The following is a 21,997-nucleotide window of genomic DNA, read 5'->3' as shown; positions in this document are numbered from 1 at the left end:
TCGAATTTAGCACCCCCGTATGCTAATATATACATGGCACATTTCGAGGAGACCCACATTTATAACCATCCCCTTTGGTTGGAACACTCTGTCACGTGGAAAAGATACATTGATGACATTTTTATGATTTGGCGGGGCGATTCTGTGTCACTATCTCAATTCTTCATTGACTTAAACTCCTTTAGACAAGATCTTTCTTTCACCATTCATTCCGATCCACATAAAATTAATTTTTTGGATACTATGGTCATATTATCAGCTGGTACCTTGAGCACTGATTTGTATGTCAAACCTACGGACCGTAATAGCCTCTTACATTACACAAGCTGCCATCCCCGTCATACAAAACAAGGACTTCCCATCTCCCAACACAAACGTATTGAACGCATTGTGTCTGATCCCATACAACGCGAAATCAGAGGCTCGGAAATGAGCAAGAAATTCCTCCAAAGGGGATATCCAATTGAGATTGCCAACAAGAGATCTTCCCAAAGATCTACAATTGATAGCAATACTCCACGGGTTCCTTGTGTTAACACATATCACCCTTTTTCTCCCCTGATTAGGAGTATCATCTGTAGACATTGGCCACTCCTGAGCAGGGCCTATCCGGAAGTGAGTGAATTTAATTCACTCCCTCTGTTTTGTAATAAGAGACCCCGTAACCTTCGTGATCATCTAGTCAGAGCGGATATTGGTTCCAATAAGATTATCCAGAGGCAGACTTTCTTGGGCACTCCAAGAAAGGGGAATTTCCCATGTCATCACTGTGTGCAGTGTAATAATCTTACTAAGGGGGACACCTTCACCCACCCTTTGTCGGGCCGTGTTTTTCCCATTCATGGGTTTTTTACTTGTGACTCTTCATTTGTTGTTTACCTGATCAAATGCCCCTGCGGTCTCGGATATGTTGGGGAGACCACCCAGCATATCCGGGACCGCATTAGTAAACATAAGTCGACAATAAGATGCAAGCAAGTTTTACTACCCATCCCATATCATTTTATTACACACGGTCATACAATTGCCCAGTTAAAGTATCAAGTATTGGAACATGTCCCTCTTTCCCGACGGGGTGGCAATCGAATACGCACTCTTAAAGAAAGGGAATCCTATTGGATTTTCACCCTGAACACACTGGAACCCAGAGGCCTTAATAGGGAGCATGACATGTGTTTATAATATCTCCCATGGAAGGGTAGCTTGCCCATATGGCCTATTTTATCTCTATGGTTCTACGGATGCATTAAAAGGGTCTAATATCTATGATGCTTTGGGGTCCATTTGCATGTCTCATAAAGGTTTTTTTGTGTTTTTCACAATGTTATTGCATTTCCTCCATATATGCGATTGTACAACTCCAGTATAAGGACTAGTGGGGTTACCCTTGCTTTCATATTGTTCTAACTAATTTTCCTTTTGTTTTTAGGCACTTTCTTCTACCTGACCCCCTCATCACCTTGCACTGACGTGACCACTCATCAGCAATTAGCCACGCTCCTGAAACAAGTTTTTTCACCTGGCATGCTAACTAATTCACTGTACTGACCTTGGATCTCACTGTATATTATCACTATCTTTACACACTGGCTTGTGTTCTGTGCCTGGCTCATGCGTCGTACAAATAACTATGCACGGCGCTTGTACTACGTGCAATTCACAGCCCAGTTGTTAGTATGGTCTCACTCATTCGGTTCGCATACGCCCCCAGATCCTTGACATCCAATCACAGTACTTCACGTCATCATGAGGGTGTCGCGCTCCCCGCGCCTGCGCAGTCCATGCAGTGGTACTGCGCATGCGCGGCGTGCGCTTCACCAACCCCACACTGCGTTCCACCGTCCAGGAAGGCAGACGGTGCACGCCCAACGGCACGGGATATAAATAACACCACCGTTTCAACAGGACGCACTTCCCCCTGGGGCCTTCACCCTGAATCACCATTGAGAGGTACGTGTATCCATTTTGTCCCTGCCGATCGTTTAAGCAGATCACCATATATTATCTTTCTTTACGTTTTTCACTAGATTACCTCCATAGTATTTTCCTAGTATGTGACCTCACATTATCACCACTATATACCAGGTATGTCAGCCTACCCATGTGGATTTATTCAATCTGTGCACTTGGTACAAGGTGACTGATTATTCACTTTTTGCAGGGTCCCATATAGAGCCCCATTGGGACAAGTCATTTTTCCTGCTCATGGCATCAGTACCTATATGATAGGTTCTCAGACTTTATGAAGGTAATACAGATGGGATAAGTCATATACTGGATGTGCCTTATACTGGTGTTATTCCCCTATGTATGATTATTTTCTATTCTGGTATCATTTATTTGTAGTATATTCATGTGATCTCATAACGTGGTGGGACCCTCCAGTGAAGGAATTAATCCTCTTTTTCTAAAAACTTCCATTTGTTTGCCGCATAACAATTCAGGTAGTACTTGCCCGCTTCTTTTGGTTGCAAGCCCAGTATAACATTGCTGTAACTTTGTTTATGACAGATGTACCCTGTATAGTTGATATTCTTTTAAACATAAGCATCACTGATCCTGGTATTATTTGTTTATAGTACCTTCCTGAGTTTGAGGCAACTGAGAGTCCTTCAGTGAGGATACTATATTCCCTTCACTTAACTCAGGGTAATATTGATATTGATAGGATATATCCAACATCTCATATATATCATTTATGTATATGTCCTTTATTCCTTTGGCATTGTTCTATAGTTTTGAGGGATCCTGAGGCAATCCAGAACCCCACAGCAAGGGAATTGCGTCACTTCCTTTTAAAACTTCTGAAAAGCATTCTCTGACTAACAGTGGTGAGGATCTTGTTCCTATTTATTGTCCATCTTGCTAGAATCCGTATGTGTTGTTGATACTTGTTCTCATATTAATTTTATATCTAGACTCAGTCATTTACTGCCTCCAGTTTTGGAGTAGATCTCCGCTACCTTCTTACTTTTACTGACAAAGTGCATAAGGTACAGATATTAAGTTGTGCTTATACTATAGCAGCGCACAAGCAGAGAATATAGAAAGAAGTTGCTTTCTCTCACACGCATGTTCATGTAATTTGTGATATGATATTCATATGTGCTTTCTCTATGATACAGGACTAGATTGTCATAACTTCATTCATTTTGGTGATGACCATATACAATTGAAAGCACATTATTCCGATACTCATATAGGTGGGTATCTGTCTGTTTGACTTATATATATATATTTTCTCCTCATGATTATTGTCATATACATCTCCTCTGGATTTTGTCCTTCAGATAGGTGTATGTTATGTGATTAAAATATTACATGAAACTTGTTCCTGATATTATGTGCGACATTGTAAGGTCAATTGACCGATTGCACAATGTGGAAGCGATATATTTGTTTGACATTTATGATGTGATATCATGTATTAAGTTGTTTTCTTTTTTGTAACTAAAAAATCTTTATTTTTGTTGTCATAGATAACATTATCCTTGACAAAGACCTAAATGGTCGAAACGTTGGATGATTTATCATTTGTCCTTTCGCACTAATAAAGAATATCCAACTTTTGAAGAATTTTCCGTGTTATCAATTTCTAGTGTGCCAGAGCTATTTTGATTGAATTAAGGTTGTTAACATGAGCTTGGATGGTTGGAGCAACATCCACAACGACCCCATAATTTGCACTTGTGTCACAACAGAAGATGGTGAAACTTACCTTACAGACACAATCGACACATCTGGAAATTCACATACTGCTGAATATTTACTTGAAATTGCTAAGAACTCAATTCACCAATGCCAAGAACAGTTTGGATGTAAAGTAAGGAGCTTAGTTACTGATAACGCAAGCAATGTGGCAAAAATGCGAGCGGAACTGGCACAGGATGACACAAATGTCATTACATACGGTTGTTCTGCCCATTTGTTGCATCTTTTGGCAAAAGACCTGCATATTTTGGGTGTCAAGGAACATGTTGTAGAAATTGTTAAATATTTCCGCAATAATCATTTTGCACATGCAACCTACAAGGAAATGGGAGGACTGAAGTTGGTTCTACCACAAGATGTTAGATGGAATACCTTGGCTGACTGCTTGGAACTGTTTATTAACAACTGGTCAAAATTACTGTCCATTTGCGAAACACATCGGGATAAAATTGATGCTAATATACGAAGCAAAGTATTAAATCTTGGTGTGAAGAGAAATGCCGAGGACCTTTTGGAAAGGTTAAAGCCAATATCGATTGCGTTGGATAAAATGCAGAAAGATACTGCAACCATAGCTGATGCCACAGAAGTTTGGAAAGATTTAGAAGGTTCTCTAGATCTCTTGAACCTCTCAAACAATGTAAAGGTTGCAATACAGCACCGCAAGGACCAAGCATTAAAAGAAGAACACTATTTAGCCAATATCTTGCATCCCATCTACAGAGGGAAAAAATTATCTGAGGCGGAAATCAACTCTGCAATGGAGTGGCTCGCCAATACTAACCATGACATTGTGGCAACTGTGCTGAAATTGAAGTGTGAATCTGCACCATTTCAAATATACATGTTTGCAGATAACGTCGTTAATGAACTAAAACCACTGGACTGGTGGAAGTCGCAATCACTTGTTCTTCCAGCAAAGATAATAAATCTAGCTACTCAGCTACTGACTGCATCGGCTTCATCCGCAGGAGTAGAGAGATTGTTTTCTTCATTTGGTTTTGTGCACACAACAGTCCGAAACCGCTTAGGAACTGCTAAAGCAGGACAACTGGTTTTCCTATTAAAAGTCCTAAATAAACAGTAGGCTTAAAGGACTGATGTATTCACTGAAGATGTTTGCTTACTTCAAACGTTAGAGATAGGCTATTGTTAAAAAGTACTTACTCTCTGTAGTTCAATTCTGAGTGTTTAATAGTGCAAATAAAAATTATTAGGTTTCATAATCAACTGTTTTAATATTTTTATTTGTGTAAAACAATTAGATTTGCAAAAAGACAAAGTTTTGCTTGTGTACAACTTGATTAAAAAATCTGATTTTAGTCAAATGATTTAAATCAAAAAAATCTGATTTAAATCAAAAAAATCTGATTTTTTTGATTTTTTTAAAAAAATCAAGATTTTTATCCACCCTGCCCAGTAGCTATGAAAAAAGTATGAATTGGTTCAATGCACAGAGTAAAAATAAGGGTCTCAGTATAGAATGGAGTAGTAAATGGAGAATTGGACACCTATGTAAAAGGTATCCTATATGTATATTTAAATACTTTACAGGTAAAGGAATTGTTATTAATGCATGTAAGGCCCGAATCGGCCCACATAGATCACTCCAAATCAATGGTCCTCACCATATAAAATCCAGTGGGTAATTGACTAGAGGACTCAGGTGTCCCAAAATATCTAGATATGAGGAGGTCAATTCATAACCAAGATTTTTTGGTGAGTATACTCCTATTGAATCAGCTATATACTGGAAAGAGACCACCCTAATGCAGATAACATATAGGGTATTTGAGAACAATATATATGAGTAGTATTTCTCTGCACATCCACCGTATGCAAATAACACATAAGGTATTTATAAACAATGTATATGAATAACGTTTCTCTGCACATTCACCATATGGAGTAATAGACAGGTTTCAAGCAAGCCACATATATGTGCCCGTATTGGCAACTATAGATGGAAGGTCATATCTATGTAAAGAATATATATCTATATACAGCACACCAACAGATGTGATCTGTCATTATGTGTAAGTGTAGATCAGTGTGCTCAGCAAGACTGTTTATCTACAGAGCAAGCACAATAAATCACAACTTATGCTGATAAAGAAAGACCAAATATATAATCAATCAGAAGATTGAGATGTGTATTTAGAATGCCAATATGCATAGGTGCACATATATGTGTTCAGCAAGACTACTTATGTACAGAGTAGATATAGTAACCCTCTGACTGGGTATGCACACATGAATCAACATATAATCGGATATTAAATGCAAGTGCAGAAACATTATACCAACTAAGAGTAGAAAAACATGTCCATCACAGACGGAATTACCATATAATATACCCAGAGTGTTTAAGGGTACACATAAATGTTAAGTGGAATGTACAGAGAAAAATTACTTACATATTAAGAATACTGGGGACCACAGGGGAGCTTCCCAACGCGCGTTTCGCTGTCTTTATCAAGGGAAACCTTAACATTTATGTGTACCCTTAAACACTCTGGGTATATTATATGGTAATTCCGTCTGTGATGGGCATGTTTTTCTACTCTTAGTTGGTATAATGTTTCTGCACTTGCATTTAATATCCGATTATATGTTGATTCATGTGTGCATACCCAGAGGGTTACTATATCTACTCTGTACATAAGTAGTCTTGCTGAACACATATATGTGCACCTATGCATATTGGCATTCTAAATACACATCTCAATCTTCTGATTGATTATATATATGGTCTTTCTTTATCAGCATAAGTTGTGATTTATTGTGCTTGCTCTGTAGATAAACAGTCTTGCTGAGCACACTCATCTACACTTACACATAATGACAGATCACATCTGTTGGTGTGCTGTATATAGATATATATTCTTTACATAGATATGACCTTCCATCTATAGTTGCCAATACGGGCACATATATGTGGCTTGCTTGAAACCTGTCTATTACTCCATATGGTGAATGTGCAGAGAAACGTTATTCATATACATTGTTTCTAAATACCTTATGTGTTATTTGCATACGGTGGATGTGCAGAGAAATACTACTCATATATATTGTTCTCAAATACCCTATATGTTATCTGCATTAGGGTGGTCTCTTTCCAGTATATAGCTGATTCAATAGGAGTATACTCACCAAAAAATCTTGGTTATGAATTGACCTCCTCATATCTAGATATTTTGGGACACCTGAGTCCTCTAGTCAATTACCCACTGGATTTTATATGGTGAGGACCATTGATTTGGAGTGATCTATGTGGGCCGATTCGGGCCTTACATGCATTAATAGCAATTCCTTTACCTGTAAAGTATTTAAATATACATATAGGATACCTTTTACATAGGTGTCCAATTCTCCATTTACTACTCCATTCTATACTGAGACCCTTATTTTTACTCTGTGCATTGAACCAATTCATACTTTTTTCATAGCTACTGGGTGACCATTTTAGGATTATATTATTCACTGTTCATTTTTCATGCTCCCTTTTTCCCCCTCCCTCAACTTTTCTTCCTGTAAAAACCTTTTAACAATTTTCAATAATAAAAATTATTGTTTTAATATGAGTTTCAGTATTCTTTTTGTAGGTTATATAATGTGACATATGTTAAAGAAATAAAAGTCCTGATCATGGAAGAGGTCGGCATGGTTTACTGTCACACAAATGCAGCTCACAGGTAGAAAAGGACGAAGGGTAGAATTAATATTGGCAGAAATCTATATATATAATTGCCTTATTCTGTCTGTCTATCTGTCTGGCTCCAAAATGACATCATTACAGTGACAGCCGTCGCCACACCACGCGCGCTAAAGAGCCTGCGACCAACGGCTCAGCTAACTGAACAACCCGAACTACAGGCCGATGCCCGACACTTTTCCCCGCACCCACACGGAGCCCCGACTCCCCGGTGAGTGCTGCACCCCCAGGAGCCCACACCGGCAACCCAGCCGACATACCCACCGCTCGCCTCCACATTACCCCACTCGGCTCCATCCCCCCCCCGGCACTCCGCCCCCCGCTCTCCCCCTCCCCCCCCGCCCGCCCCCCGCTCTCCCCCTCCCCCCCGCACTCCACATGTAAACACTGAACACACACACACACACCTGCATAGTCACCTGTCCCCAGCCATGCAGTCCCCAGCACTGACGTCCTCAGCGCCATGGCCCCGCTCGGCTCCACCCCCGCACACATTACCCCAAAGGATGGGGGCACATGTCAGGATGGTGGCTGCACCATGATGGGGGCACATACCAGCATCAGCCCATATACCAGGACAATGAGATCCAACATCAAAGTGCAAGTTGTTGACACCCCTTTACAAGGAAAGTTACTTACAGATAGTGAAAAGGTCTTCACACAAAATGTGATGTACAAAAATATTTTTCCTTAACCTTACTCTGTTCATGGCCTTCTTTCATTACAAGCCATGGACATCATTAAACATTAGACTCTTCTATTAAAACTGTTCCTTCTGTTGTTTGTCATTTTAAAACCAATAAACAATTATAAGAATACTAAATTAAACCTAACCCATCCAGTCCATTCATTACTTTATTATTCAATCTGCTAACCTACATACACATTCTAGACTACCCGATACGTTAGAAGCGGGCCACCTTCTAGTAAAGCATATAAACCTGTTAGTTTAGTGTTAGGCCCTGTGCCCACGCTGTGTAGTGTAGTAGTGTCTGACGCGTATTTTCAGAAATCTGCCTGTCCATTGTGAAGCCAGCAAAGTCTATGAGAATTCAGAAGTGCGGTGCCCACGTTGAGTATTTTTCTATTGCGTATTTGGTGCAGATTTCTTTTTTTCTGCATCAAATACGCAAGGAAAAAATAAGCAAGGTGGGCACAGCACTTCTGAATTCTCATAGACTTTGCTGGCTTCACAATGGACAGGCAGATTTCTGAAAATATGCGTCAACACTACACAGCGTGGGCACAGGGCCTTAGGGTTCTGTTACACAGGTTGCATTGTCTGTGGACATCCACAGTGAAATCTGGCAGAAAATCCGCATCAAAATCACTATTCAAACTGTGGAGAGGAAAATAAAATATTGGGTTCAATAGGGAGGAGGAAATTGGCAAAAGAAGCCCGCTGGTTGTGATTCTGCTGAGGTTTAAACTACAGTAAAATCCACAGGGAGGACAATTGTAAAAAGCTGCCCCCACAGGTCATCACTGATGGCCAGGACACAGAGACAGCGGGCCAGCAGGCACCAGAAGCAGAAGTGATGTGAATCCCCGGGGCAGGGCGGCCAGATCATTGCTTCAGATGTCACACGACTCCATACCCTTAGGCTATGTGGCCACAAGAGCATGCTTCTGCGGATTTTGCCGCGGAAAACCTGCGGCTTTATCTGGATTTTCCATATAAATCCGCAGGTTTTAGGCCATGTGCCACGGGGGAAAGTGTCCTGCGGTTATATTCACAGGACATTCCACAGGAGCTCCCAGAAATCCGCAGCACAACTTTGTCTGTTTCCGTGCTGCGGTTTTATTGCGGAATGTCCTGCGGATATGCTGCGGGCATTCTGCATTGAGGATACAGTACCATGGCTTCAGCACTACATCCTCAATGCAGAACAAGTGCTGAGTGATCGGGGTGTTCATACTTACCTCCATCACGCAGCACTTCTCTCCGGCGTATGTCAGCGTCTCTACACTGTGCAGGAGAAGGTGGGCGGGCCTGAACTAGCTCTGGCTGTCACATGACTGGAGCTCGTGCAGGCCCCGCCCACCTCCTCCTTCCTGCTCATGAATCCACCGCGCTCCAGCCTCCTGTGCACCGACGGAAAGTGACCGGGTGTCTGCTATCAAGGCAGGTAAGTATGGGGCCATCCGCAGGTAAATCCGCAGGAATAATTGACATGCAGTTATGTGCGGCTGCGGGATATCCGCAACATATTCCGCAGTCGCACATTCCGCAGGGTGGACACAGACACTCCCCATGTCCCATAGGATAATATGGGGAGTATCTGTACATGCTAAAACCTGCGGATTTATCTGGAAAATCCAGATAAAGCCGCAGGTTTTCCGCGGCAAAAGAAGCAAGCTCCCGTGGGCACATGGCCTTATTCCTGTGGATTTACCTGCGGATGGCCCCATACTTACCTGCCTTGAATGCAGACACCCGGTCACTTTCCCTCCGTGCACAGGAGGCTGGAGCGCGATGGATCCATGAGCAGGAAGGAGGAGGTGGGCGGGGCCTGCATGAGCTCCGGTCATGTGACAGCCAGAGCTAGTTCAGGCCCGCCAACTTCTCCTGCACAGTGTAGAGACGCTGACATACGCCGGAGAGAAGTGCTGTGTGCTGGAGGTAAGTATGAACTCCCCGATCACTCAGCACTTGTTCTGCATTGAGGTGCAGTGCTGAAGCCATGGTACTGTATCCTCAATGCAGAATGACTGCACCATATCCGCAGGACATTCCGCAAATAAACCGCAGCATTGAAACAGACAAAGTTGTGCTGCGGATTTCTGGGAGCTCCTGCGGAATGTCCTGCGGATATAACCGCAGGACACTTTCCTCCGTGGCACATGGCCTTAACACCCCAGCATTGGGATTAACCATGAGAAGAGGCTGCTGCCCCACTGGCATGGTGGGTGTTTATCATTCTCATCAGAATTGTGTAGGGGCAGAGACTCTGATTCCAATGTGTCACTCACTGGGAGCCTTAGTGTAGTTTACATAAACTCAGTGTTTTATCAGCAGGAGATTATCAATAGAGGACTAGCAAACCTGATGCCATGTCATCCTCCATATTTAGGAGCTCTGTATAACCACCCCCCACCACCACTGATTGGCAGGTTTCTGCCTATGCACAGTGTACACAGAAAGCAAACAATCAAGAGATCTGCAGCAGTAAGTAACACATTGCTGGAATCAGGGTCTGTGAACCTACATCATGCTTCTCTGAGGTGAGGTAGCAGAAACCTGGTCACAGATTTGTTTTAACTGAAAAGGCAACTGAATGTAATAATTTACCCAACTATAGAAATGATAAAATTATTCTTCGATGCTCAATCACCATGCAATAGATGTGCCCTGATTCATCATTTGTAGATTTAAAGCCCCACGCCAGTGTTTGTTTTTTTTTTAATCTAACCACTGGAGTTGTGCTTTAAATGTAAGTCTTCTACCCTCTGTCTTATAGTTACCATCCAGCATTATCTTTTTTCATTGTTGCTCAGGTCGGTCTCCAGTGATTTGTGACGTGTCGGCACCTCCAGTGTTTCATAGAGCGAGCCGGAGGTCAGAACTCAATACAACTCTATGAGAGCCTTGTCTTGGCTTTTATAGACTTGTATTGAGAGCTTGAGACATAACTTCTGGACAGTCACAAGATAGCATCGTGTGAGCAGAGTGACGCTGAAAACAGGTGAAGATGTGAGTATAATATAGGAGGCAGGGGCCTTACATTGGAAGCACCACTCCAGCGCTGAAATAAAAAAAAATAACCGCTGGAGTGGTGACTTGGGTCACTTTTCTTTTTTTACTTGTGTTTTTCATTGTCCCTTTTCTGCACCAGATTTTTCAATATGGCGCACATGCATCATGAATGTTGAACATTTTATACGACCAGTTTTGCAAAATGACAAAACTGTGCCAAAATAACTTGGGTACCTAAAATCTCTCCACGAGGAAACTGGAGTACACCTTTTTTGTTTTTAAGTCGCTAAAAAGATGAATCAGGCGAAAAGATCTCAATGCCCTACATAACAGCAAAAAAAACAAACAAAAAAAAACTCGAACAGGTAAATATACGAAATAGAATTAAAGGTGTGAGAATGAAAAGGATTAGGCACAAATGAAACGCAGGTGAAAACCACCAAACACTAAACAAAAAAAGTGCAGCGGCAATATGATCAAAGCCCATAGTCTCTGCATAGTCCACAATGGTCTGCAGACATGGAGGATATGGGCACATGAGGGGATTTGCTGCATTTCTGCCATTTTTTCTCCATTTATTCTGCATTTTCCTGTCATTTCTAATGTGCTTAGAGCATAGATGTCGAGAAGACGCCAGGTGTAGATCTCTATGTATCCCACAGTATATACAGTACATCCGACCGTGATACACACAAGCAGCCGGTGGTCTCAGGGGAGTGGCAAAGACGTGGTGATTTTCCCTGTGTGCACAGACACTATGCCAACCACACACACCGGGAACCATTTATCTTCCCTGACACAAGTCATCAAATGCACTGAAAGGCTCACACAGCACAAACATTAAAAGGCTCTGTAACACTAAGGGGTACTTTGCACACTACGACATTGCAGGTGCGATGTCGGTGGGGTCAAATTGAAAGTGACGCACATCTGGCATCGCATGCGACATCGCGTAGTGTGTAAAGGCTCGATGATACGATTAACGAGCGCAAAAGCGTCGTAATCGTATCATCGGTGCAGCGTCGGCGTAATCCATAATTACGCTGACGCGACGGTCCGGTGTTGCTCCTCGCTCCAGCAGCAGCACACATCGCTGTGTGTGAAGCCGCAGGAGCGAGGAACATCTCCTACCGGCGTCACCGCGGCTCCCGTAGAATATGCGGGAGGGAGAAGGTGGGCGGGATGTTTACATCCCGCTCATCTCCGCCCCTCCTCTCCTATTGGCCGCCTGCCGTGTGACGTCGCAGTGATGCTGTACGACCCGCCCCCTTAATAAGGAGGCGGTTCGCCAGCCAGAGCGACGTCCCAGGACAGGTGAGTCCATGTGAAGCTGCCGTAGCGATAATGTTCACTACGGCAGCTATCACAATGATATCGCAGCTGCAACGGGGGCAGGGACTATCACGCTCGGCATCGCAGCATCGGCTTGCGATGTCGCAGCGTGCAAAGTACCCCTTAGGCAAATTTTGCCCTTTCCCAAGTCCAGAAGCCCACTAACACGATTACCAAAAGGCACAAAACTAGACCGTGGTGCAAGGATGCCAGCTGACCGAACCCTGCAGGCCGGCTGTACTAACAGTATGCATCTATGATGACAGAGGCAGATTGCAAAGGCGAATGGTGCCTCTACAGGCTTCACCCCACCAGGAGGACCGCAAATCTGCAGCTTCTTACATGTGCACGCGTCACAGCTCTCTCCCTTTATTAAAGGGAATCTGTCACCAGGTTTTTGCTATTCCATCTGAGAGCAGCAAAACGTAGTGACAGAAACCCTGATTCCAGTGATGTGTCACTTACTGAGCTGTTTGCTGTTATTTTGATAAAGTCAATGTTTTCTCTTCTGCAGATCTATCAGCGCTGATGAATATGCTGGACAACCTGGCAGTATGCGAAGTAGTCCTCTCATGATAATTTACTGCTGGTTAATCAGTGATTTTATCAAAACTACACTAAGCAGCTCAGTAAGTGACACATTGGTGGAATCAGGATCTCTGCCCCTATGTTATGCTGCTCTCAGATTAGGTGGTAAAAACCTGGTGACAGATTCCTTTAAAGGGAACCTGTCAGGTGCAATATGCACCTAGTACAATGAGCAGTTCTGGATGAATATTTCTAATCCCTGCCTAACCGTACCTGTATCTAGTAGTATACAAAAAGAGATCTTTAGAAAAAGTATTTCTAAAGATCCTTTATGAAAGGCTAATGAGCACAGGGACTAGTTCCTGCACTTATTCCGCCCTCTTAGCATGATAACACGCCTACAGGGCCGTACTAACATGCTATTCAATGCCCATTTCCCAGCGTCATCAGCGGTGACGAGCATACCTGTGTCCGTTGTCACCGCTTCAGAACGCTGGGCTTAAGGTCAGTGCACATGATCAGAGTGCCCCACAGTTCAGGTCATGCACACTATGAAGCTGGGTGTATGCGTCCCAGCCTCAGAGAATACTAGTGCGCATGACCGGAAGTGACGGGCATTCTGATCATGCTCACTAACCCTAAGCCCAGCTTATTGCACCTGACAGTTTCCCTTTAACAGGGGTGGAGAGTAAATCCGTAATTCCTGTGCCCAGATCCAGGGGTTGCAGGTGACCAGGCAGCAGGAAATGTGGATTGTTTCTTCTGTCTGGGGTCTGGTTGTCTCACTAATAAAAAAAAAATACGATTAGGACTTGAGAAATAGTAACATGAAGACGTCTCTCCTGTTAGATCAGACCTTCCTCTGACCACAGGAACCTGGACCTAGTGACCCTTTGGGGCAGCATTACCTGTGGGGGTAGGTGAGACGGGCATACCAGTCTGTATGTGGCAGCATTACCTAATGAGATGTGGGGGCATTACACGGGTACGGCTGAATAGCTGAGACGGGCACTCGTCTGTATGTGGCAGCATTACAGAAGGCAGAGCTGCTGTGCTCTCAGAAGGGAGTGCAGCTCTAATCCACATAGAGAACGGCGGAGGTGAGGAGACCCCTTAACAGAAGGTTGAGCAAGGGTCTCTTAGCCCCATTTTTTTTGGTTGTATCTTCGTCAGGTATATTGTGGTGGGCAGACCCCTTTCTGGAAATTATAGAAACATGCAAAAAAAAAAATAAAAAAAAATGTACCGATAATATTTAAGGGGATGTCCATTACTGGACAACCTCAGCGTAATCAAGCACAACCCCATATAAAAGAAGTTCCATGTATGCCCCAGCCGGCAGCTTCACTGTTCTAGCGCCGCCTGGTGGGTGATGTGATATCTGCAACCACTACAACCAGTCAGTGGGAAAGGGTGGACACTGGGTGTAGGGGCAGGTGACACAACAGTGAAGGCTTAATATGACTGGAGCGGTGAGGCTGCGGGGGCATACAAGGGTTTTTATATGGGGTCCTGCATTGATTAAGCTGAGGTTGTCCAATAGTGGACATAACCTTTAATGCAACTAAAAACAGTATAAATAAAGTTTATTGAAATGAGCACAAAACGTCAAATAACTGCCGCTTCAAACAAACTTTATTTATACAGAACAACAAAGCCCCTTGTACTGTGAGGTAAGCTGCGGCAGGCAGCGCAGTGTCGCACACGTATACACAGCACGTCTATAGTCACCTCCGTGTACACACCACCGGAGCGCTCACGGTTGCGTCTAGATCAGAGTTGATTTTTTGTGGTCCTCAAAAAATCAACTCTGATCTAGCTGCTTCAGTAGTGAGCCGGCTATATCAGAGTTGATTTTTTGAGGCCTCATTTTTTCCACTCTGATTTAGCCGGCTCACTACTGAAGTGTCTAGATCAGAGTGGGTTTTTTGTGGTCCTCATTTTTTCAACTCTGATCTAGCCGGTTCACTGCTGAAGTGACTAGATCAGAGTTGATTTCTTGAGGCCTCGCTGTAGTCACATGTTTTTGGTCACCTCATTTTATCCACTCCGTTCTAGCTGCTTCACTAGTGAGGTGGCTAGATCAGAGTTGATTTTTTGATGATCTCTGTGATCTTTACTCTATACAACACAGTTCAGTTTCTACAGCAGGGGCTGGAATCAGATGTATAATTGGAATGATTTCATGTTTTTATTTATTAGATGCTCACACTGTTATATTTATTATTTTTTTCCAAAGGGCAAATTTTTATTTTCATTATTATTATAACTTACATTTTATTATTATTTTTTCCAATATAAATAATTCCACACAGCGCTGATTGTTCAGTTTTGCTGGAATTTTAATTTTACCGTATTTCCACAAGTCGTGGCCGCATGACTGACATTGAAAGAGTGGGCGGAGCCTCACAAGGAAAAACGGAACCGCGCAGCTGACAATCTTCATAACTTACCATATTGGATCAGAGTGGATTTTTTGAGGATCTCTCTGTAGCCTTCATTATGTACATTTGGTACTGAAGTGACTGAAATTCAGTTTTTTGAAGAGTGGGAGGAGCCTCACGGCGAAAAACGTAACAGAGCGCAACCGAGAAAGTGCTTATAATTTCACACATTGTGTCGTAGTGGATTTTTTGAGGACCTCATTTTAGCCACTACATTATGTATATTTGGTACTGAGGTGACTGCAGTGGATTTTTTCGAAGAGTGGGAGGAGCCTCAAAGCAAAAAGCGTAACAGAGCGCAGCTGAAAGTCCTCATAATATCCACATTGTGTCGTAGTGGATTTTTTGAGGACCTCAAAAAAGCCACTCCGTTCTAGCTGCTTCAGTAGTGAGCCGTCTATATCAGAGTGGATTTTTTGAGGACCTCATTTTAGCCACTACATTATGTACATTTGGTACTGAGGTGACTGCAATGGATTTTTTCGAAGAGTAGGAGGAGCCTCAAAGCAAAAACCGTAACAGAGCGCAGCTGAAAGTCCTCATAATATCCACATTGTGTCGTAGTGGATTTTTTGAGGACCTCAAAAAAGCCACTCCGTTCTAGCTGCTTCAGTAGTGAGCCGTCTATATCAGAGTGGATTTTTTGAGGACCTCATTTTAGCCACTACATTATGTACATTTGGTACTGAGGTGACTGCAATGGATTTTTTCGAAGAGTGGGAGGAGCCTCAAAGCAAAAAGCGTAACAGTGCGCAGCTGAAAGTCCTTATAATATCCACATTGTGTCGTAGTGGATTTTTTGAGGACCTCAAAAAAGCCACTCCGTTCTAGCTGCTTCAGTAGTGAGCCGTCTATATCAGAGTGGATTTTTTGAGGACCTCATTTTAGCCACTACATTATGTACATTTGGTACTGAGGTGACTGCAATGGATTTTTTCGAAGAGTGGGAGGAGCCTCAAAGCAAAAAGCGTAACAGAGCGCAGCTGAAAGTCCTCATAATATCCACATTGTGTCGTAGTGGATTTTTTGAGGACCTCAAAAAAGCCACTCCGTTCTAGCTGCTTCAGTAGTGAGCCGTCTATATCAGAGTGGATTTTTTGAGGACCTCATTTTAGCCACTACATTATGTACATTTGGTACTGAGGTGACTGCAATGGATTTTTTCGAAGAGTGGGAGGAGCCTCAAAGCAAAAAGCGTAACAGTGCGCAGCTGAAAGTCCTCATAATATCCACATTGTGTCGTAGTGGATTTTTTGAGGACCTCAAAAAAGCCACTCCGTTCTAGCTGCTTCAGTAGTGAGCCGTCTATATCAGAGTGGATTTTTTGAGGACCTCATTTTAGCCACTACATTATGTACATTTGGTACTGAGGTGACTGCAATGGATTTTTTCGAAGAGTGGGAGGAGCCTCAAAGCAAAAAGCGTAACAGTGCGCAGCTGAAAGTCCTCATAATATCCACATTGTGTCGTAGTGGATTTTTTGAGGACCTCAAAAAAGCCACTCCGTTCTAGCTGCTTCAGTAGTGAGCCGTCTATATCAGAGTGGATTTTTTGAGGACCTCATTTTAGCCACTACATTATGTACATTTGGTACTGAGGTGACTGCAATGGATTTTTTCGAAGAGTGGGAGGAGCCTCAAAGCAAAAAGCGTAACAGAGCGCAGCTGAAAGTCTTCATAATATCCACATTGTGTCGTAGTGGATTTTTTGAGGACCTCAAAAAAGCCACTCCGTTTTAGCTGCTTCAGTAGTGAGCCGTCTATATCAGAGTGGATTTTTTGAGGACCTCATTTTAGCCACTACATTATGTACATTTGGTACTGAGGTGACTGCAATGGATTTTTTCGAAGAGTGGGAGGAGCCTCAAAGCAAAAAGCGTAACAGTGCGCAGCTGAAAGTCCTCATAATATCCACATTGTGTCGTAGTGGATTTTTTGAGGACCTCAAAAAAGCCACTCCATTCTAGCTGCTTCAGTAGTGAGCCGTCTATATCAGAGTGGATTTTTTGAGGACCTCATTTTAGCCACTACATTATGTACATTTGGTACTGAGTTGACTGCAATGGATTTTTTCGAAGAGTGGGAGGAGCCTCAAAGCAAAAAGCGTAACAGTGCGCAGCTGAAAGTCCTCATAATATCCACATTGTGTCGTAGTGGATTTTTTGAGGACCTCAAAAAAGCCACTCCGTTCTAGCTGCTTCAGTAGTGAGCCGTCTATATCAGAGTGGATTTTTTGAGGACCTCATTTTAGCCACTACATTATGTACATTTGGTACTGAGGTGACTGCAATGGATTTTTTCGAAGAGTGGGAGGAGCCTCAAAGCAAAAAGCGTAACAGTGCGCAGCTGAAAGTCCTCATAATATCCACATTGTGTCGTAGTGGATTTTTTGAGGACCTCAAAAAAGCCACTCCGTTCTAGCTGCTTCAGTAGTGAGCCGTCTATATCAGAGTGGATTTTTTGAGGACCTCATTTTAGCCACTACATTATGTACATTTGGTACTGAGTTGACTGCAATGGATTTTTTCGAAGAGTGGGAGGAGCCTCAAAGCAAAAAGCGTAACAGTGCGCAGCTGAAAGTCCTCATAATATCCACATTGTGTCGTAGTGGATTTTTTGAGGACCTCAAAAAGCCACTCCGTTCTAGCTGCTTCAGTAGTGAGCCGTCTATATCAGAGTGGATTTTTTGAGGACCTCATTTTAGCCACTACATTATGTACATTTGGTACTGAGGTGACTGCAATGGATTTTTTCGAAGAGTGGGAGGAGCCTCAAAGCAAAAAGCGTAACAGTGCGCAGCTGAAAGTCCTCATAATATCCACATTGTGTCGTAGTGGATTTTTTGAGGACCTCAAAAAAGCCACTCCGTTCTAGCTGCTTCAGTAGTGAGCCGTCTATATCAGAGTGGATTTTTTGAGGACCTCATTTTAGCCACTACATTAGGTACATTTGGTACTGAGGTGACTGCAATGGATTTTTTCGAAGAGTGGGAGGAGCCTCAAAGCAAAAACCGTAACAGAGCGCAGCTGAAAGTCCTCATAATATCCACATTGTGTCGTAGTGGATTTTTTGAGGACCTCAAAAAAGCCACTCCGTTCTAGCTGCTTCAGTAGTGAGCCGTCTATATCAGAGTGGATTTTTTGAGGACCTCATTTTAGCCACTACATTATGTACATTTGGTACTGAGGTGACTGCAATGGATTTTTTCGAAGAGTGGGAGGAGCCTCAAAGCAAAAAGCGTAACAGTGCGCAGCTGAAAGTCCTCATAATATCCACATTGTGTCGTAGTGGATTTTTTGAGGACCTCAAAAAAGCCACTCCGTTCTAGCTGCTTCAGTAGTGAGCCGTCTATATCAGAGTGGATTTTTTGAGGACCTCATTTTAGCCACTACATTATGTACATTTGGTACTGAGGTGACTGCAATGGATTTTTTCGAAGAGTGGGAGGAGCCTCAAAGCAAAAAGCGTAACAGAGCGCAGCTGAAAGTCCTCATAATATCCACATTGTGTCGTAGTGGATTTTTTGAGGACCTCAAAAAAGCCACTCCGTTCTAGCTGCTTCAGTAGTGAGCCGTCTATATCAGAGTGGATTTTTTGAGGACCTCATTTTAGCCACTACATTATGTACATTTGGTACTGAGGTGACTGCAATGGATTTTTTCGAAGAGTGGGAGGAGCCTCAAAGCAAAAAGCGTAACAGTGCGCAGCTTAAAGTCCTCATAATATCCACATTGTGTCGTAGTGGATTTTTTGAGGACCTCAAAAAAGCCACTCCGTTCTAGCTGCTTCAGTAGTGAGCCGTCTATATCAGAGTGGATTTTTTGAGGACCTCATTTTAGCCACTCTGTTTTAGGTGATTCAGCAGTGAGCCGTCTAGATCAGAGTGGATATTTTGAGCACCTCATTTTTGCCACTCTATTCTAGATGATTCACTAGTGAGCTGTCTAGATTGGGCCCGTGAGTCACTGTGGCCCCGTGGACCTCCTGATGACGATCGTACTTTCATTTATATCGGCATCACCATCACAGATGCCAATACAATTGAAAGGAACAATGCGAGGAGGAGCAGAACACTCTATTTCTAATCATTCTACTACTATGTGTCTGTGAGACACTGATGTTTCAGCATGGAGGACTGCGGTTACTAGAGATGAGCGAGTCTCTGAAGGCTCCGTTCGAGGTGCCGTTCGACGAACCGTTTGACGAACCTCTCGAACCCCATTGAAAACAATGGGAGGCAAACACCTAAAAACACATAGAAAACACCTTCAAAGGTGTCCAAAAGGTGACAAACAACTCACAACATACCACAAACACATGGGAAAGTGACAAGGACATATACTCATGCGAAAACGAAACAGCTGGACGAGGAAAAAGAGGAGGAGACACAGATATAGGCATGGCACGCCCTTCTAAAATCATGTAAAACACAGCAAAGGGACTCTAAGCAGAGTCTCCCTTTTTTCCAAAAATTGGGCCACACACACCCCTTCAGTGGCATCACTTGTGCCCCAGTTGCAAACTTGACCTGTTGATTTGCATCAAGCACATTCAAAAATACGCCAGCCTTAACTGTCTTCAGGATGACACCTGGGTAGGTAGCAAAGTCCTTGCTGAACTATGACTTGTTCATCTTGGATCATTTTTAAAAACACAGCAAGGGGACTCCAAGCGGAGTCTCCCTTTTTTCCAAAAATTGGGCCCCACACACACCACTTCAGTGGCATCACTTGTGCCCTAGTTGTAAACTTCACATGTTGACTTGCATCAAGCACAATCCAAATCCACAAGCCTTTACTCTCCCCAGGATGACACCGGGGTAGCAAAGTCCTTGCTGATCCATGACTTGTTCATCTTGATGAACGTTAGTCTGTCCACATTGTCACTGGACAGACGCGTGCGCTTATCTGTCAGCACACACCCAGCAGCACTGAAGACACATTCAGAGACAACGCTGGCCGCGGGACATGACAAGATCTCCAAGGCGTAAGTGGAGAGCTCTGGCCATTTTTCAAGATTTGAAGCCCAAAATGAGCAAGGCTCCATTTGCAAAGTCATGGCATCGATGTTCATTTGGAGATACTCCTGTATCATCCTCTCCAGCCGTTGACTATGTGTCAGACTTCTTGTCTCTGGTGGCCTTGCAAAGGAGGGTCTAAAAAATTATGAAACGATTCAATAAAACTGCTGTTACCACCAGATACGGTGCTGCTGGTACGGTTTGACTGTTGATGACGAGACAGTCCCCTGTTTGTCAAGTTACAACTGGGAGATTCACTCCCTGCACCTGCACGGTTGTTTGGTGGAAAAGCCGAGCTAAGATCGAGTAACAGCTTCTGCTGATACTCCTGCATACGTGCGTCCCTTTCTATGGCTGGAATTATTTTGCAAAACTTGGACTTGTACCGGGGATCTAAGAGTGTGGCAAGCCAGTAGTCATCATTACTTCTAATTCGGACAATCCGAGGGTCATGTTGAAGGTAGTGCAGCAAGAAGGCACTCATGTGTCTTGCGCATCCCTGCGGACCAAGTCCTTGCTGTGTTGGTGGCGGCGAGGTGATAACCATGCTGCCTTCCTCTGACATATCCTCCCAACCTCGAACAACCGAAATTTGACCAAGGTCTCCCTCATCAGCTGAGTCTTCCATGCCCATCGACAGTTCGTCCTCCATTTCTTCATGGGCTCCTGCCCCTTCCTAAACAGTTTGGCTGCTACCATGCGCCCTTGTTAATCCCTCTCCCCCACTGTCCCATGCCTGCCGCCTTGGTGATGATGAACGTCTGGTCCTTGTAGATCTTGTTAACCCTTCCGTTGTCATGCTAATAATGGCATTGTCAGCGCTAAACATATTCGTCGCCATGTCGAAGCTGTGCAGAAGGGTGCATAGGTCCTTGATCTGAGACCACTCCATCAGCGTGATCTGCCCCACCTCTGCATCTCGTTGGCCCAGGCTATACGTCATAACGTATTGCACCAGGGCTCGGCGGTGCTGCCACAGTCGCTGTAACATGTGGAGAGTCGAATTCCAGCGTGTCGTCACATCGCATTTCAGGCGATGAACCAGCAGGCCGAAAGACCTCTGCAGCGATGCAAGTCGGTCAGCTGCGGCGGTTGAACGGCGGAAGTGAGCAGAGAGTGACCGTGCCCTGTGCAGAAGCCCATCTAGGTCGGGATAGTGGGTGAAAAATTGCTGGACAACAAGGTTCAAAATGTGAGCCATACAAGGCACGTGTGTCACCTTGCCCCGGCGAGGGGCCGCACCCAGGTTTGCAGCATTGTCGCACACGGCCTTACCTGGCTGCAGGTTGAGTGGAGACAACCATTTACGAAACTCTGAGTGCAGAGCTGACCACAACTCCTCAGCTGTGTGACTCTTATTTCCCAGACATTTCAACGTAAAGACCGCCTGATGCCGTTGAGCTCTACTGCCAGCATAGTAAGGAGGTGTGTGGGATTCCTTGTGCACAGTTACAACGCGGGTGGCCTGACCACACAGGCTTTGGGCGGAGGTGGAGGACCCAGATGAGGTTGAGGAGGCAGAAGCAGTGGAGGAACTTCGACATACAGAGG

At 43.8% G+C, this 21,997-nt stretch overlaps 2 protein-coding genes and 2 long non-coding RNA genes across 6 annotated transcripts in view; 2 read left to right on the top strand and 2 right to left on the bottom strand.

Moving 5' to 3' along the window:
• The window catches only part of ANXA5 (annexin A5), a 445,678-nt gene that overhangs the window by 382,542 nt on the left and 41,139 nt on the right, over window positions 1-21,997 (bottom strand). The gene's annotated exons all lie outside the window — the stretch shown is intronic.
• The window catches only part of BBS7 (Bardet-Biedl syndrome 7), a 144,229-nt gene that overhangs the window by 101,433 nt on the left and 20,799 nt on the right, over window positions 1-21,997 (bottom strand). Inside the window, exon 1 of one of the 2 annotated variants that reach the window (XM_075349118.1) lies at window positions 14,715-14,746. The exons of the other annotated variant lie outside the window; for it this stretch is intronic. The gene's annotated coding sequence lies outside the window, so the exon portion shown is untranslated. Of the gene's footprint in view, window positions 1-14,714; window positions 14,747-21,997 lie in introns of those variants that run through there. 2 annotated transcript variants of the gene reach the window in all.
• Window positions 1,667-2,472, top strand: LOC142291620 (uncharacterized). Of its 2 annotated transcripts, XR_012750518.1 has the most exons (4): window positions 1,667-1,950; window positions 2,028-2,085; window positions 2,162-2,248; window positions 2,347-2,472. It is a non-coding gene; the product is annotated as an uncharacterized LOC142291620 (long non-coding RNA). The 2 variants fall into 2 exon arrangements; XR_012750517.1 differs by having other exon boundaries at window positions 2,162-2,472.
• LOC142291615 (uncharacterized) lies at window positions 2,587-3,719 on the top strand. The gene is made up of 3 exons (XR_012750516.1): window positions 2,587-2,993; window positions 3,126-3,203; window positions 3,480-3,719. It is a non-coding gene; the product is annotated as an uncharacterized LOC142291615 (long non-coding RNA).

The sequence above is a fragment of the Anomaloglossus baeobatrachus genome, chromosome 1 (genome assembly GCF_048569485.1).
Source record: "Anomaloglossus baeobatrachus isolate aAnoBae1 chromosome 1, aAnoBae1.hap1, whole genome shotgun sequence".
Lineage (NCBI taxonomy): Eukaryota > Metazoa > Chordata > Amphibia > Anura > Aromobatidae > Anomaloglossus > Anomaloglossus baeobatrachus.
This window is presented reverse-complemented; position numbering and strand designations above follow the sequence as displayed.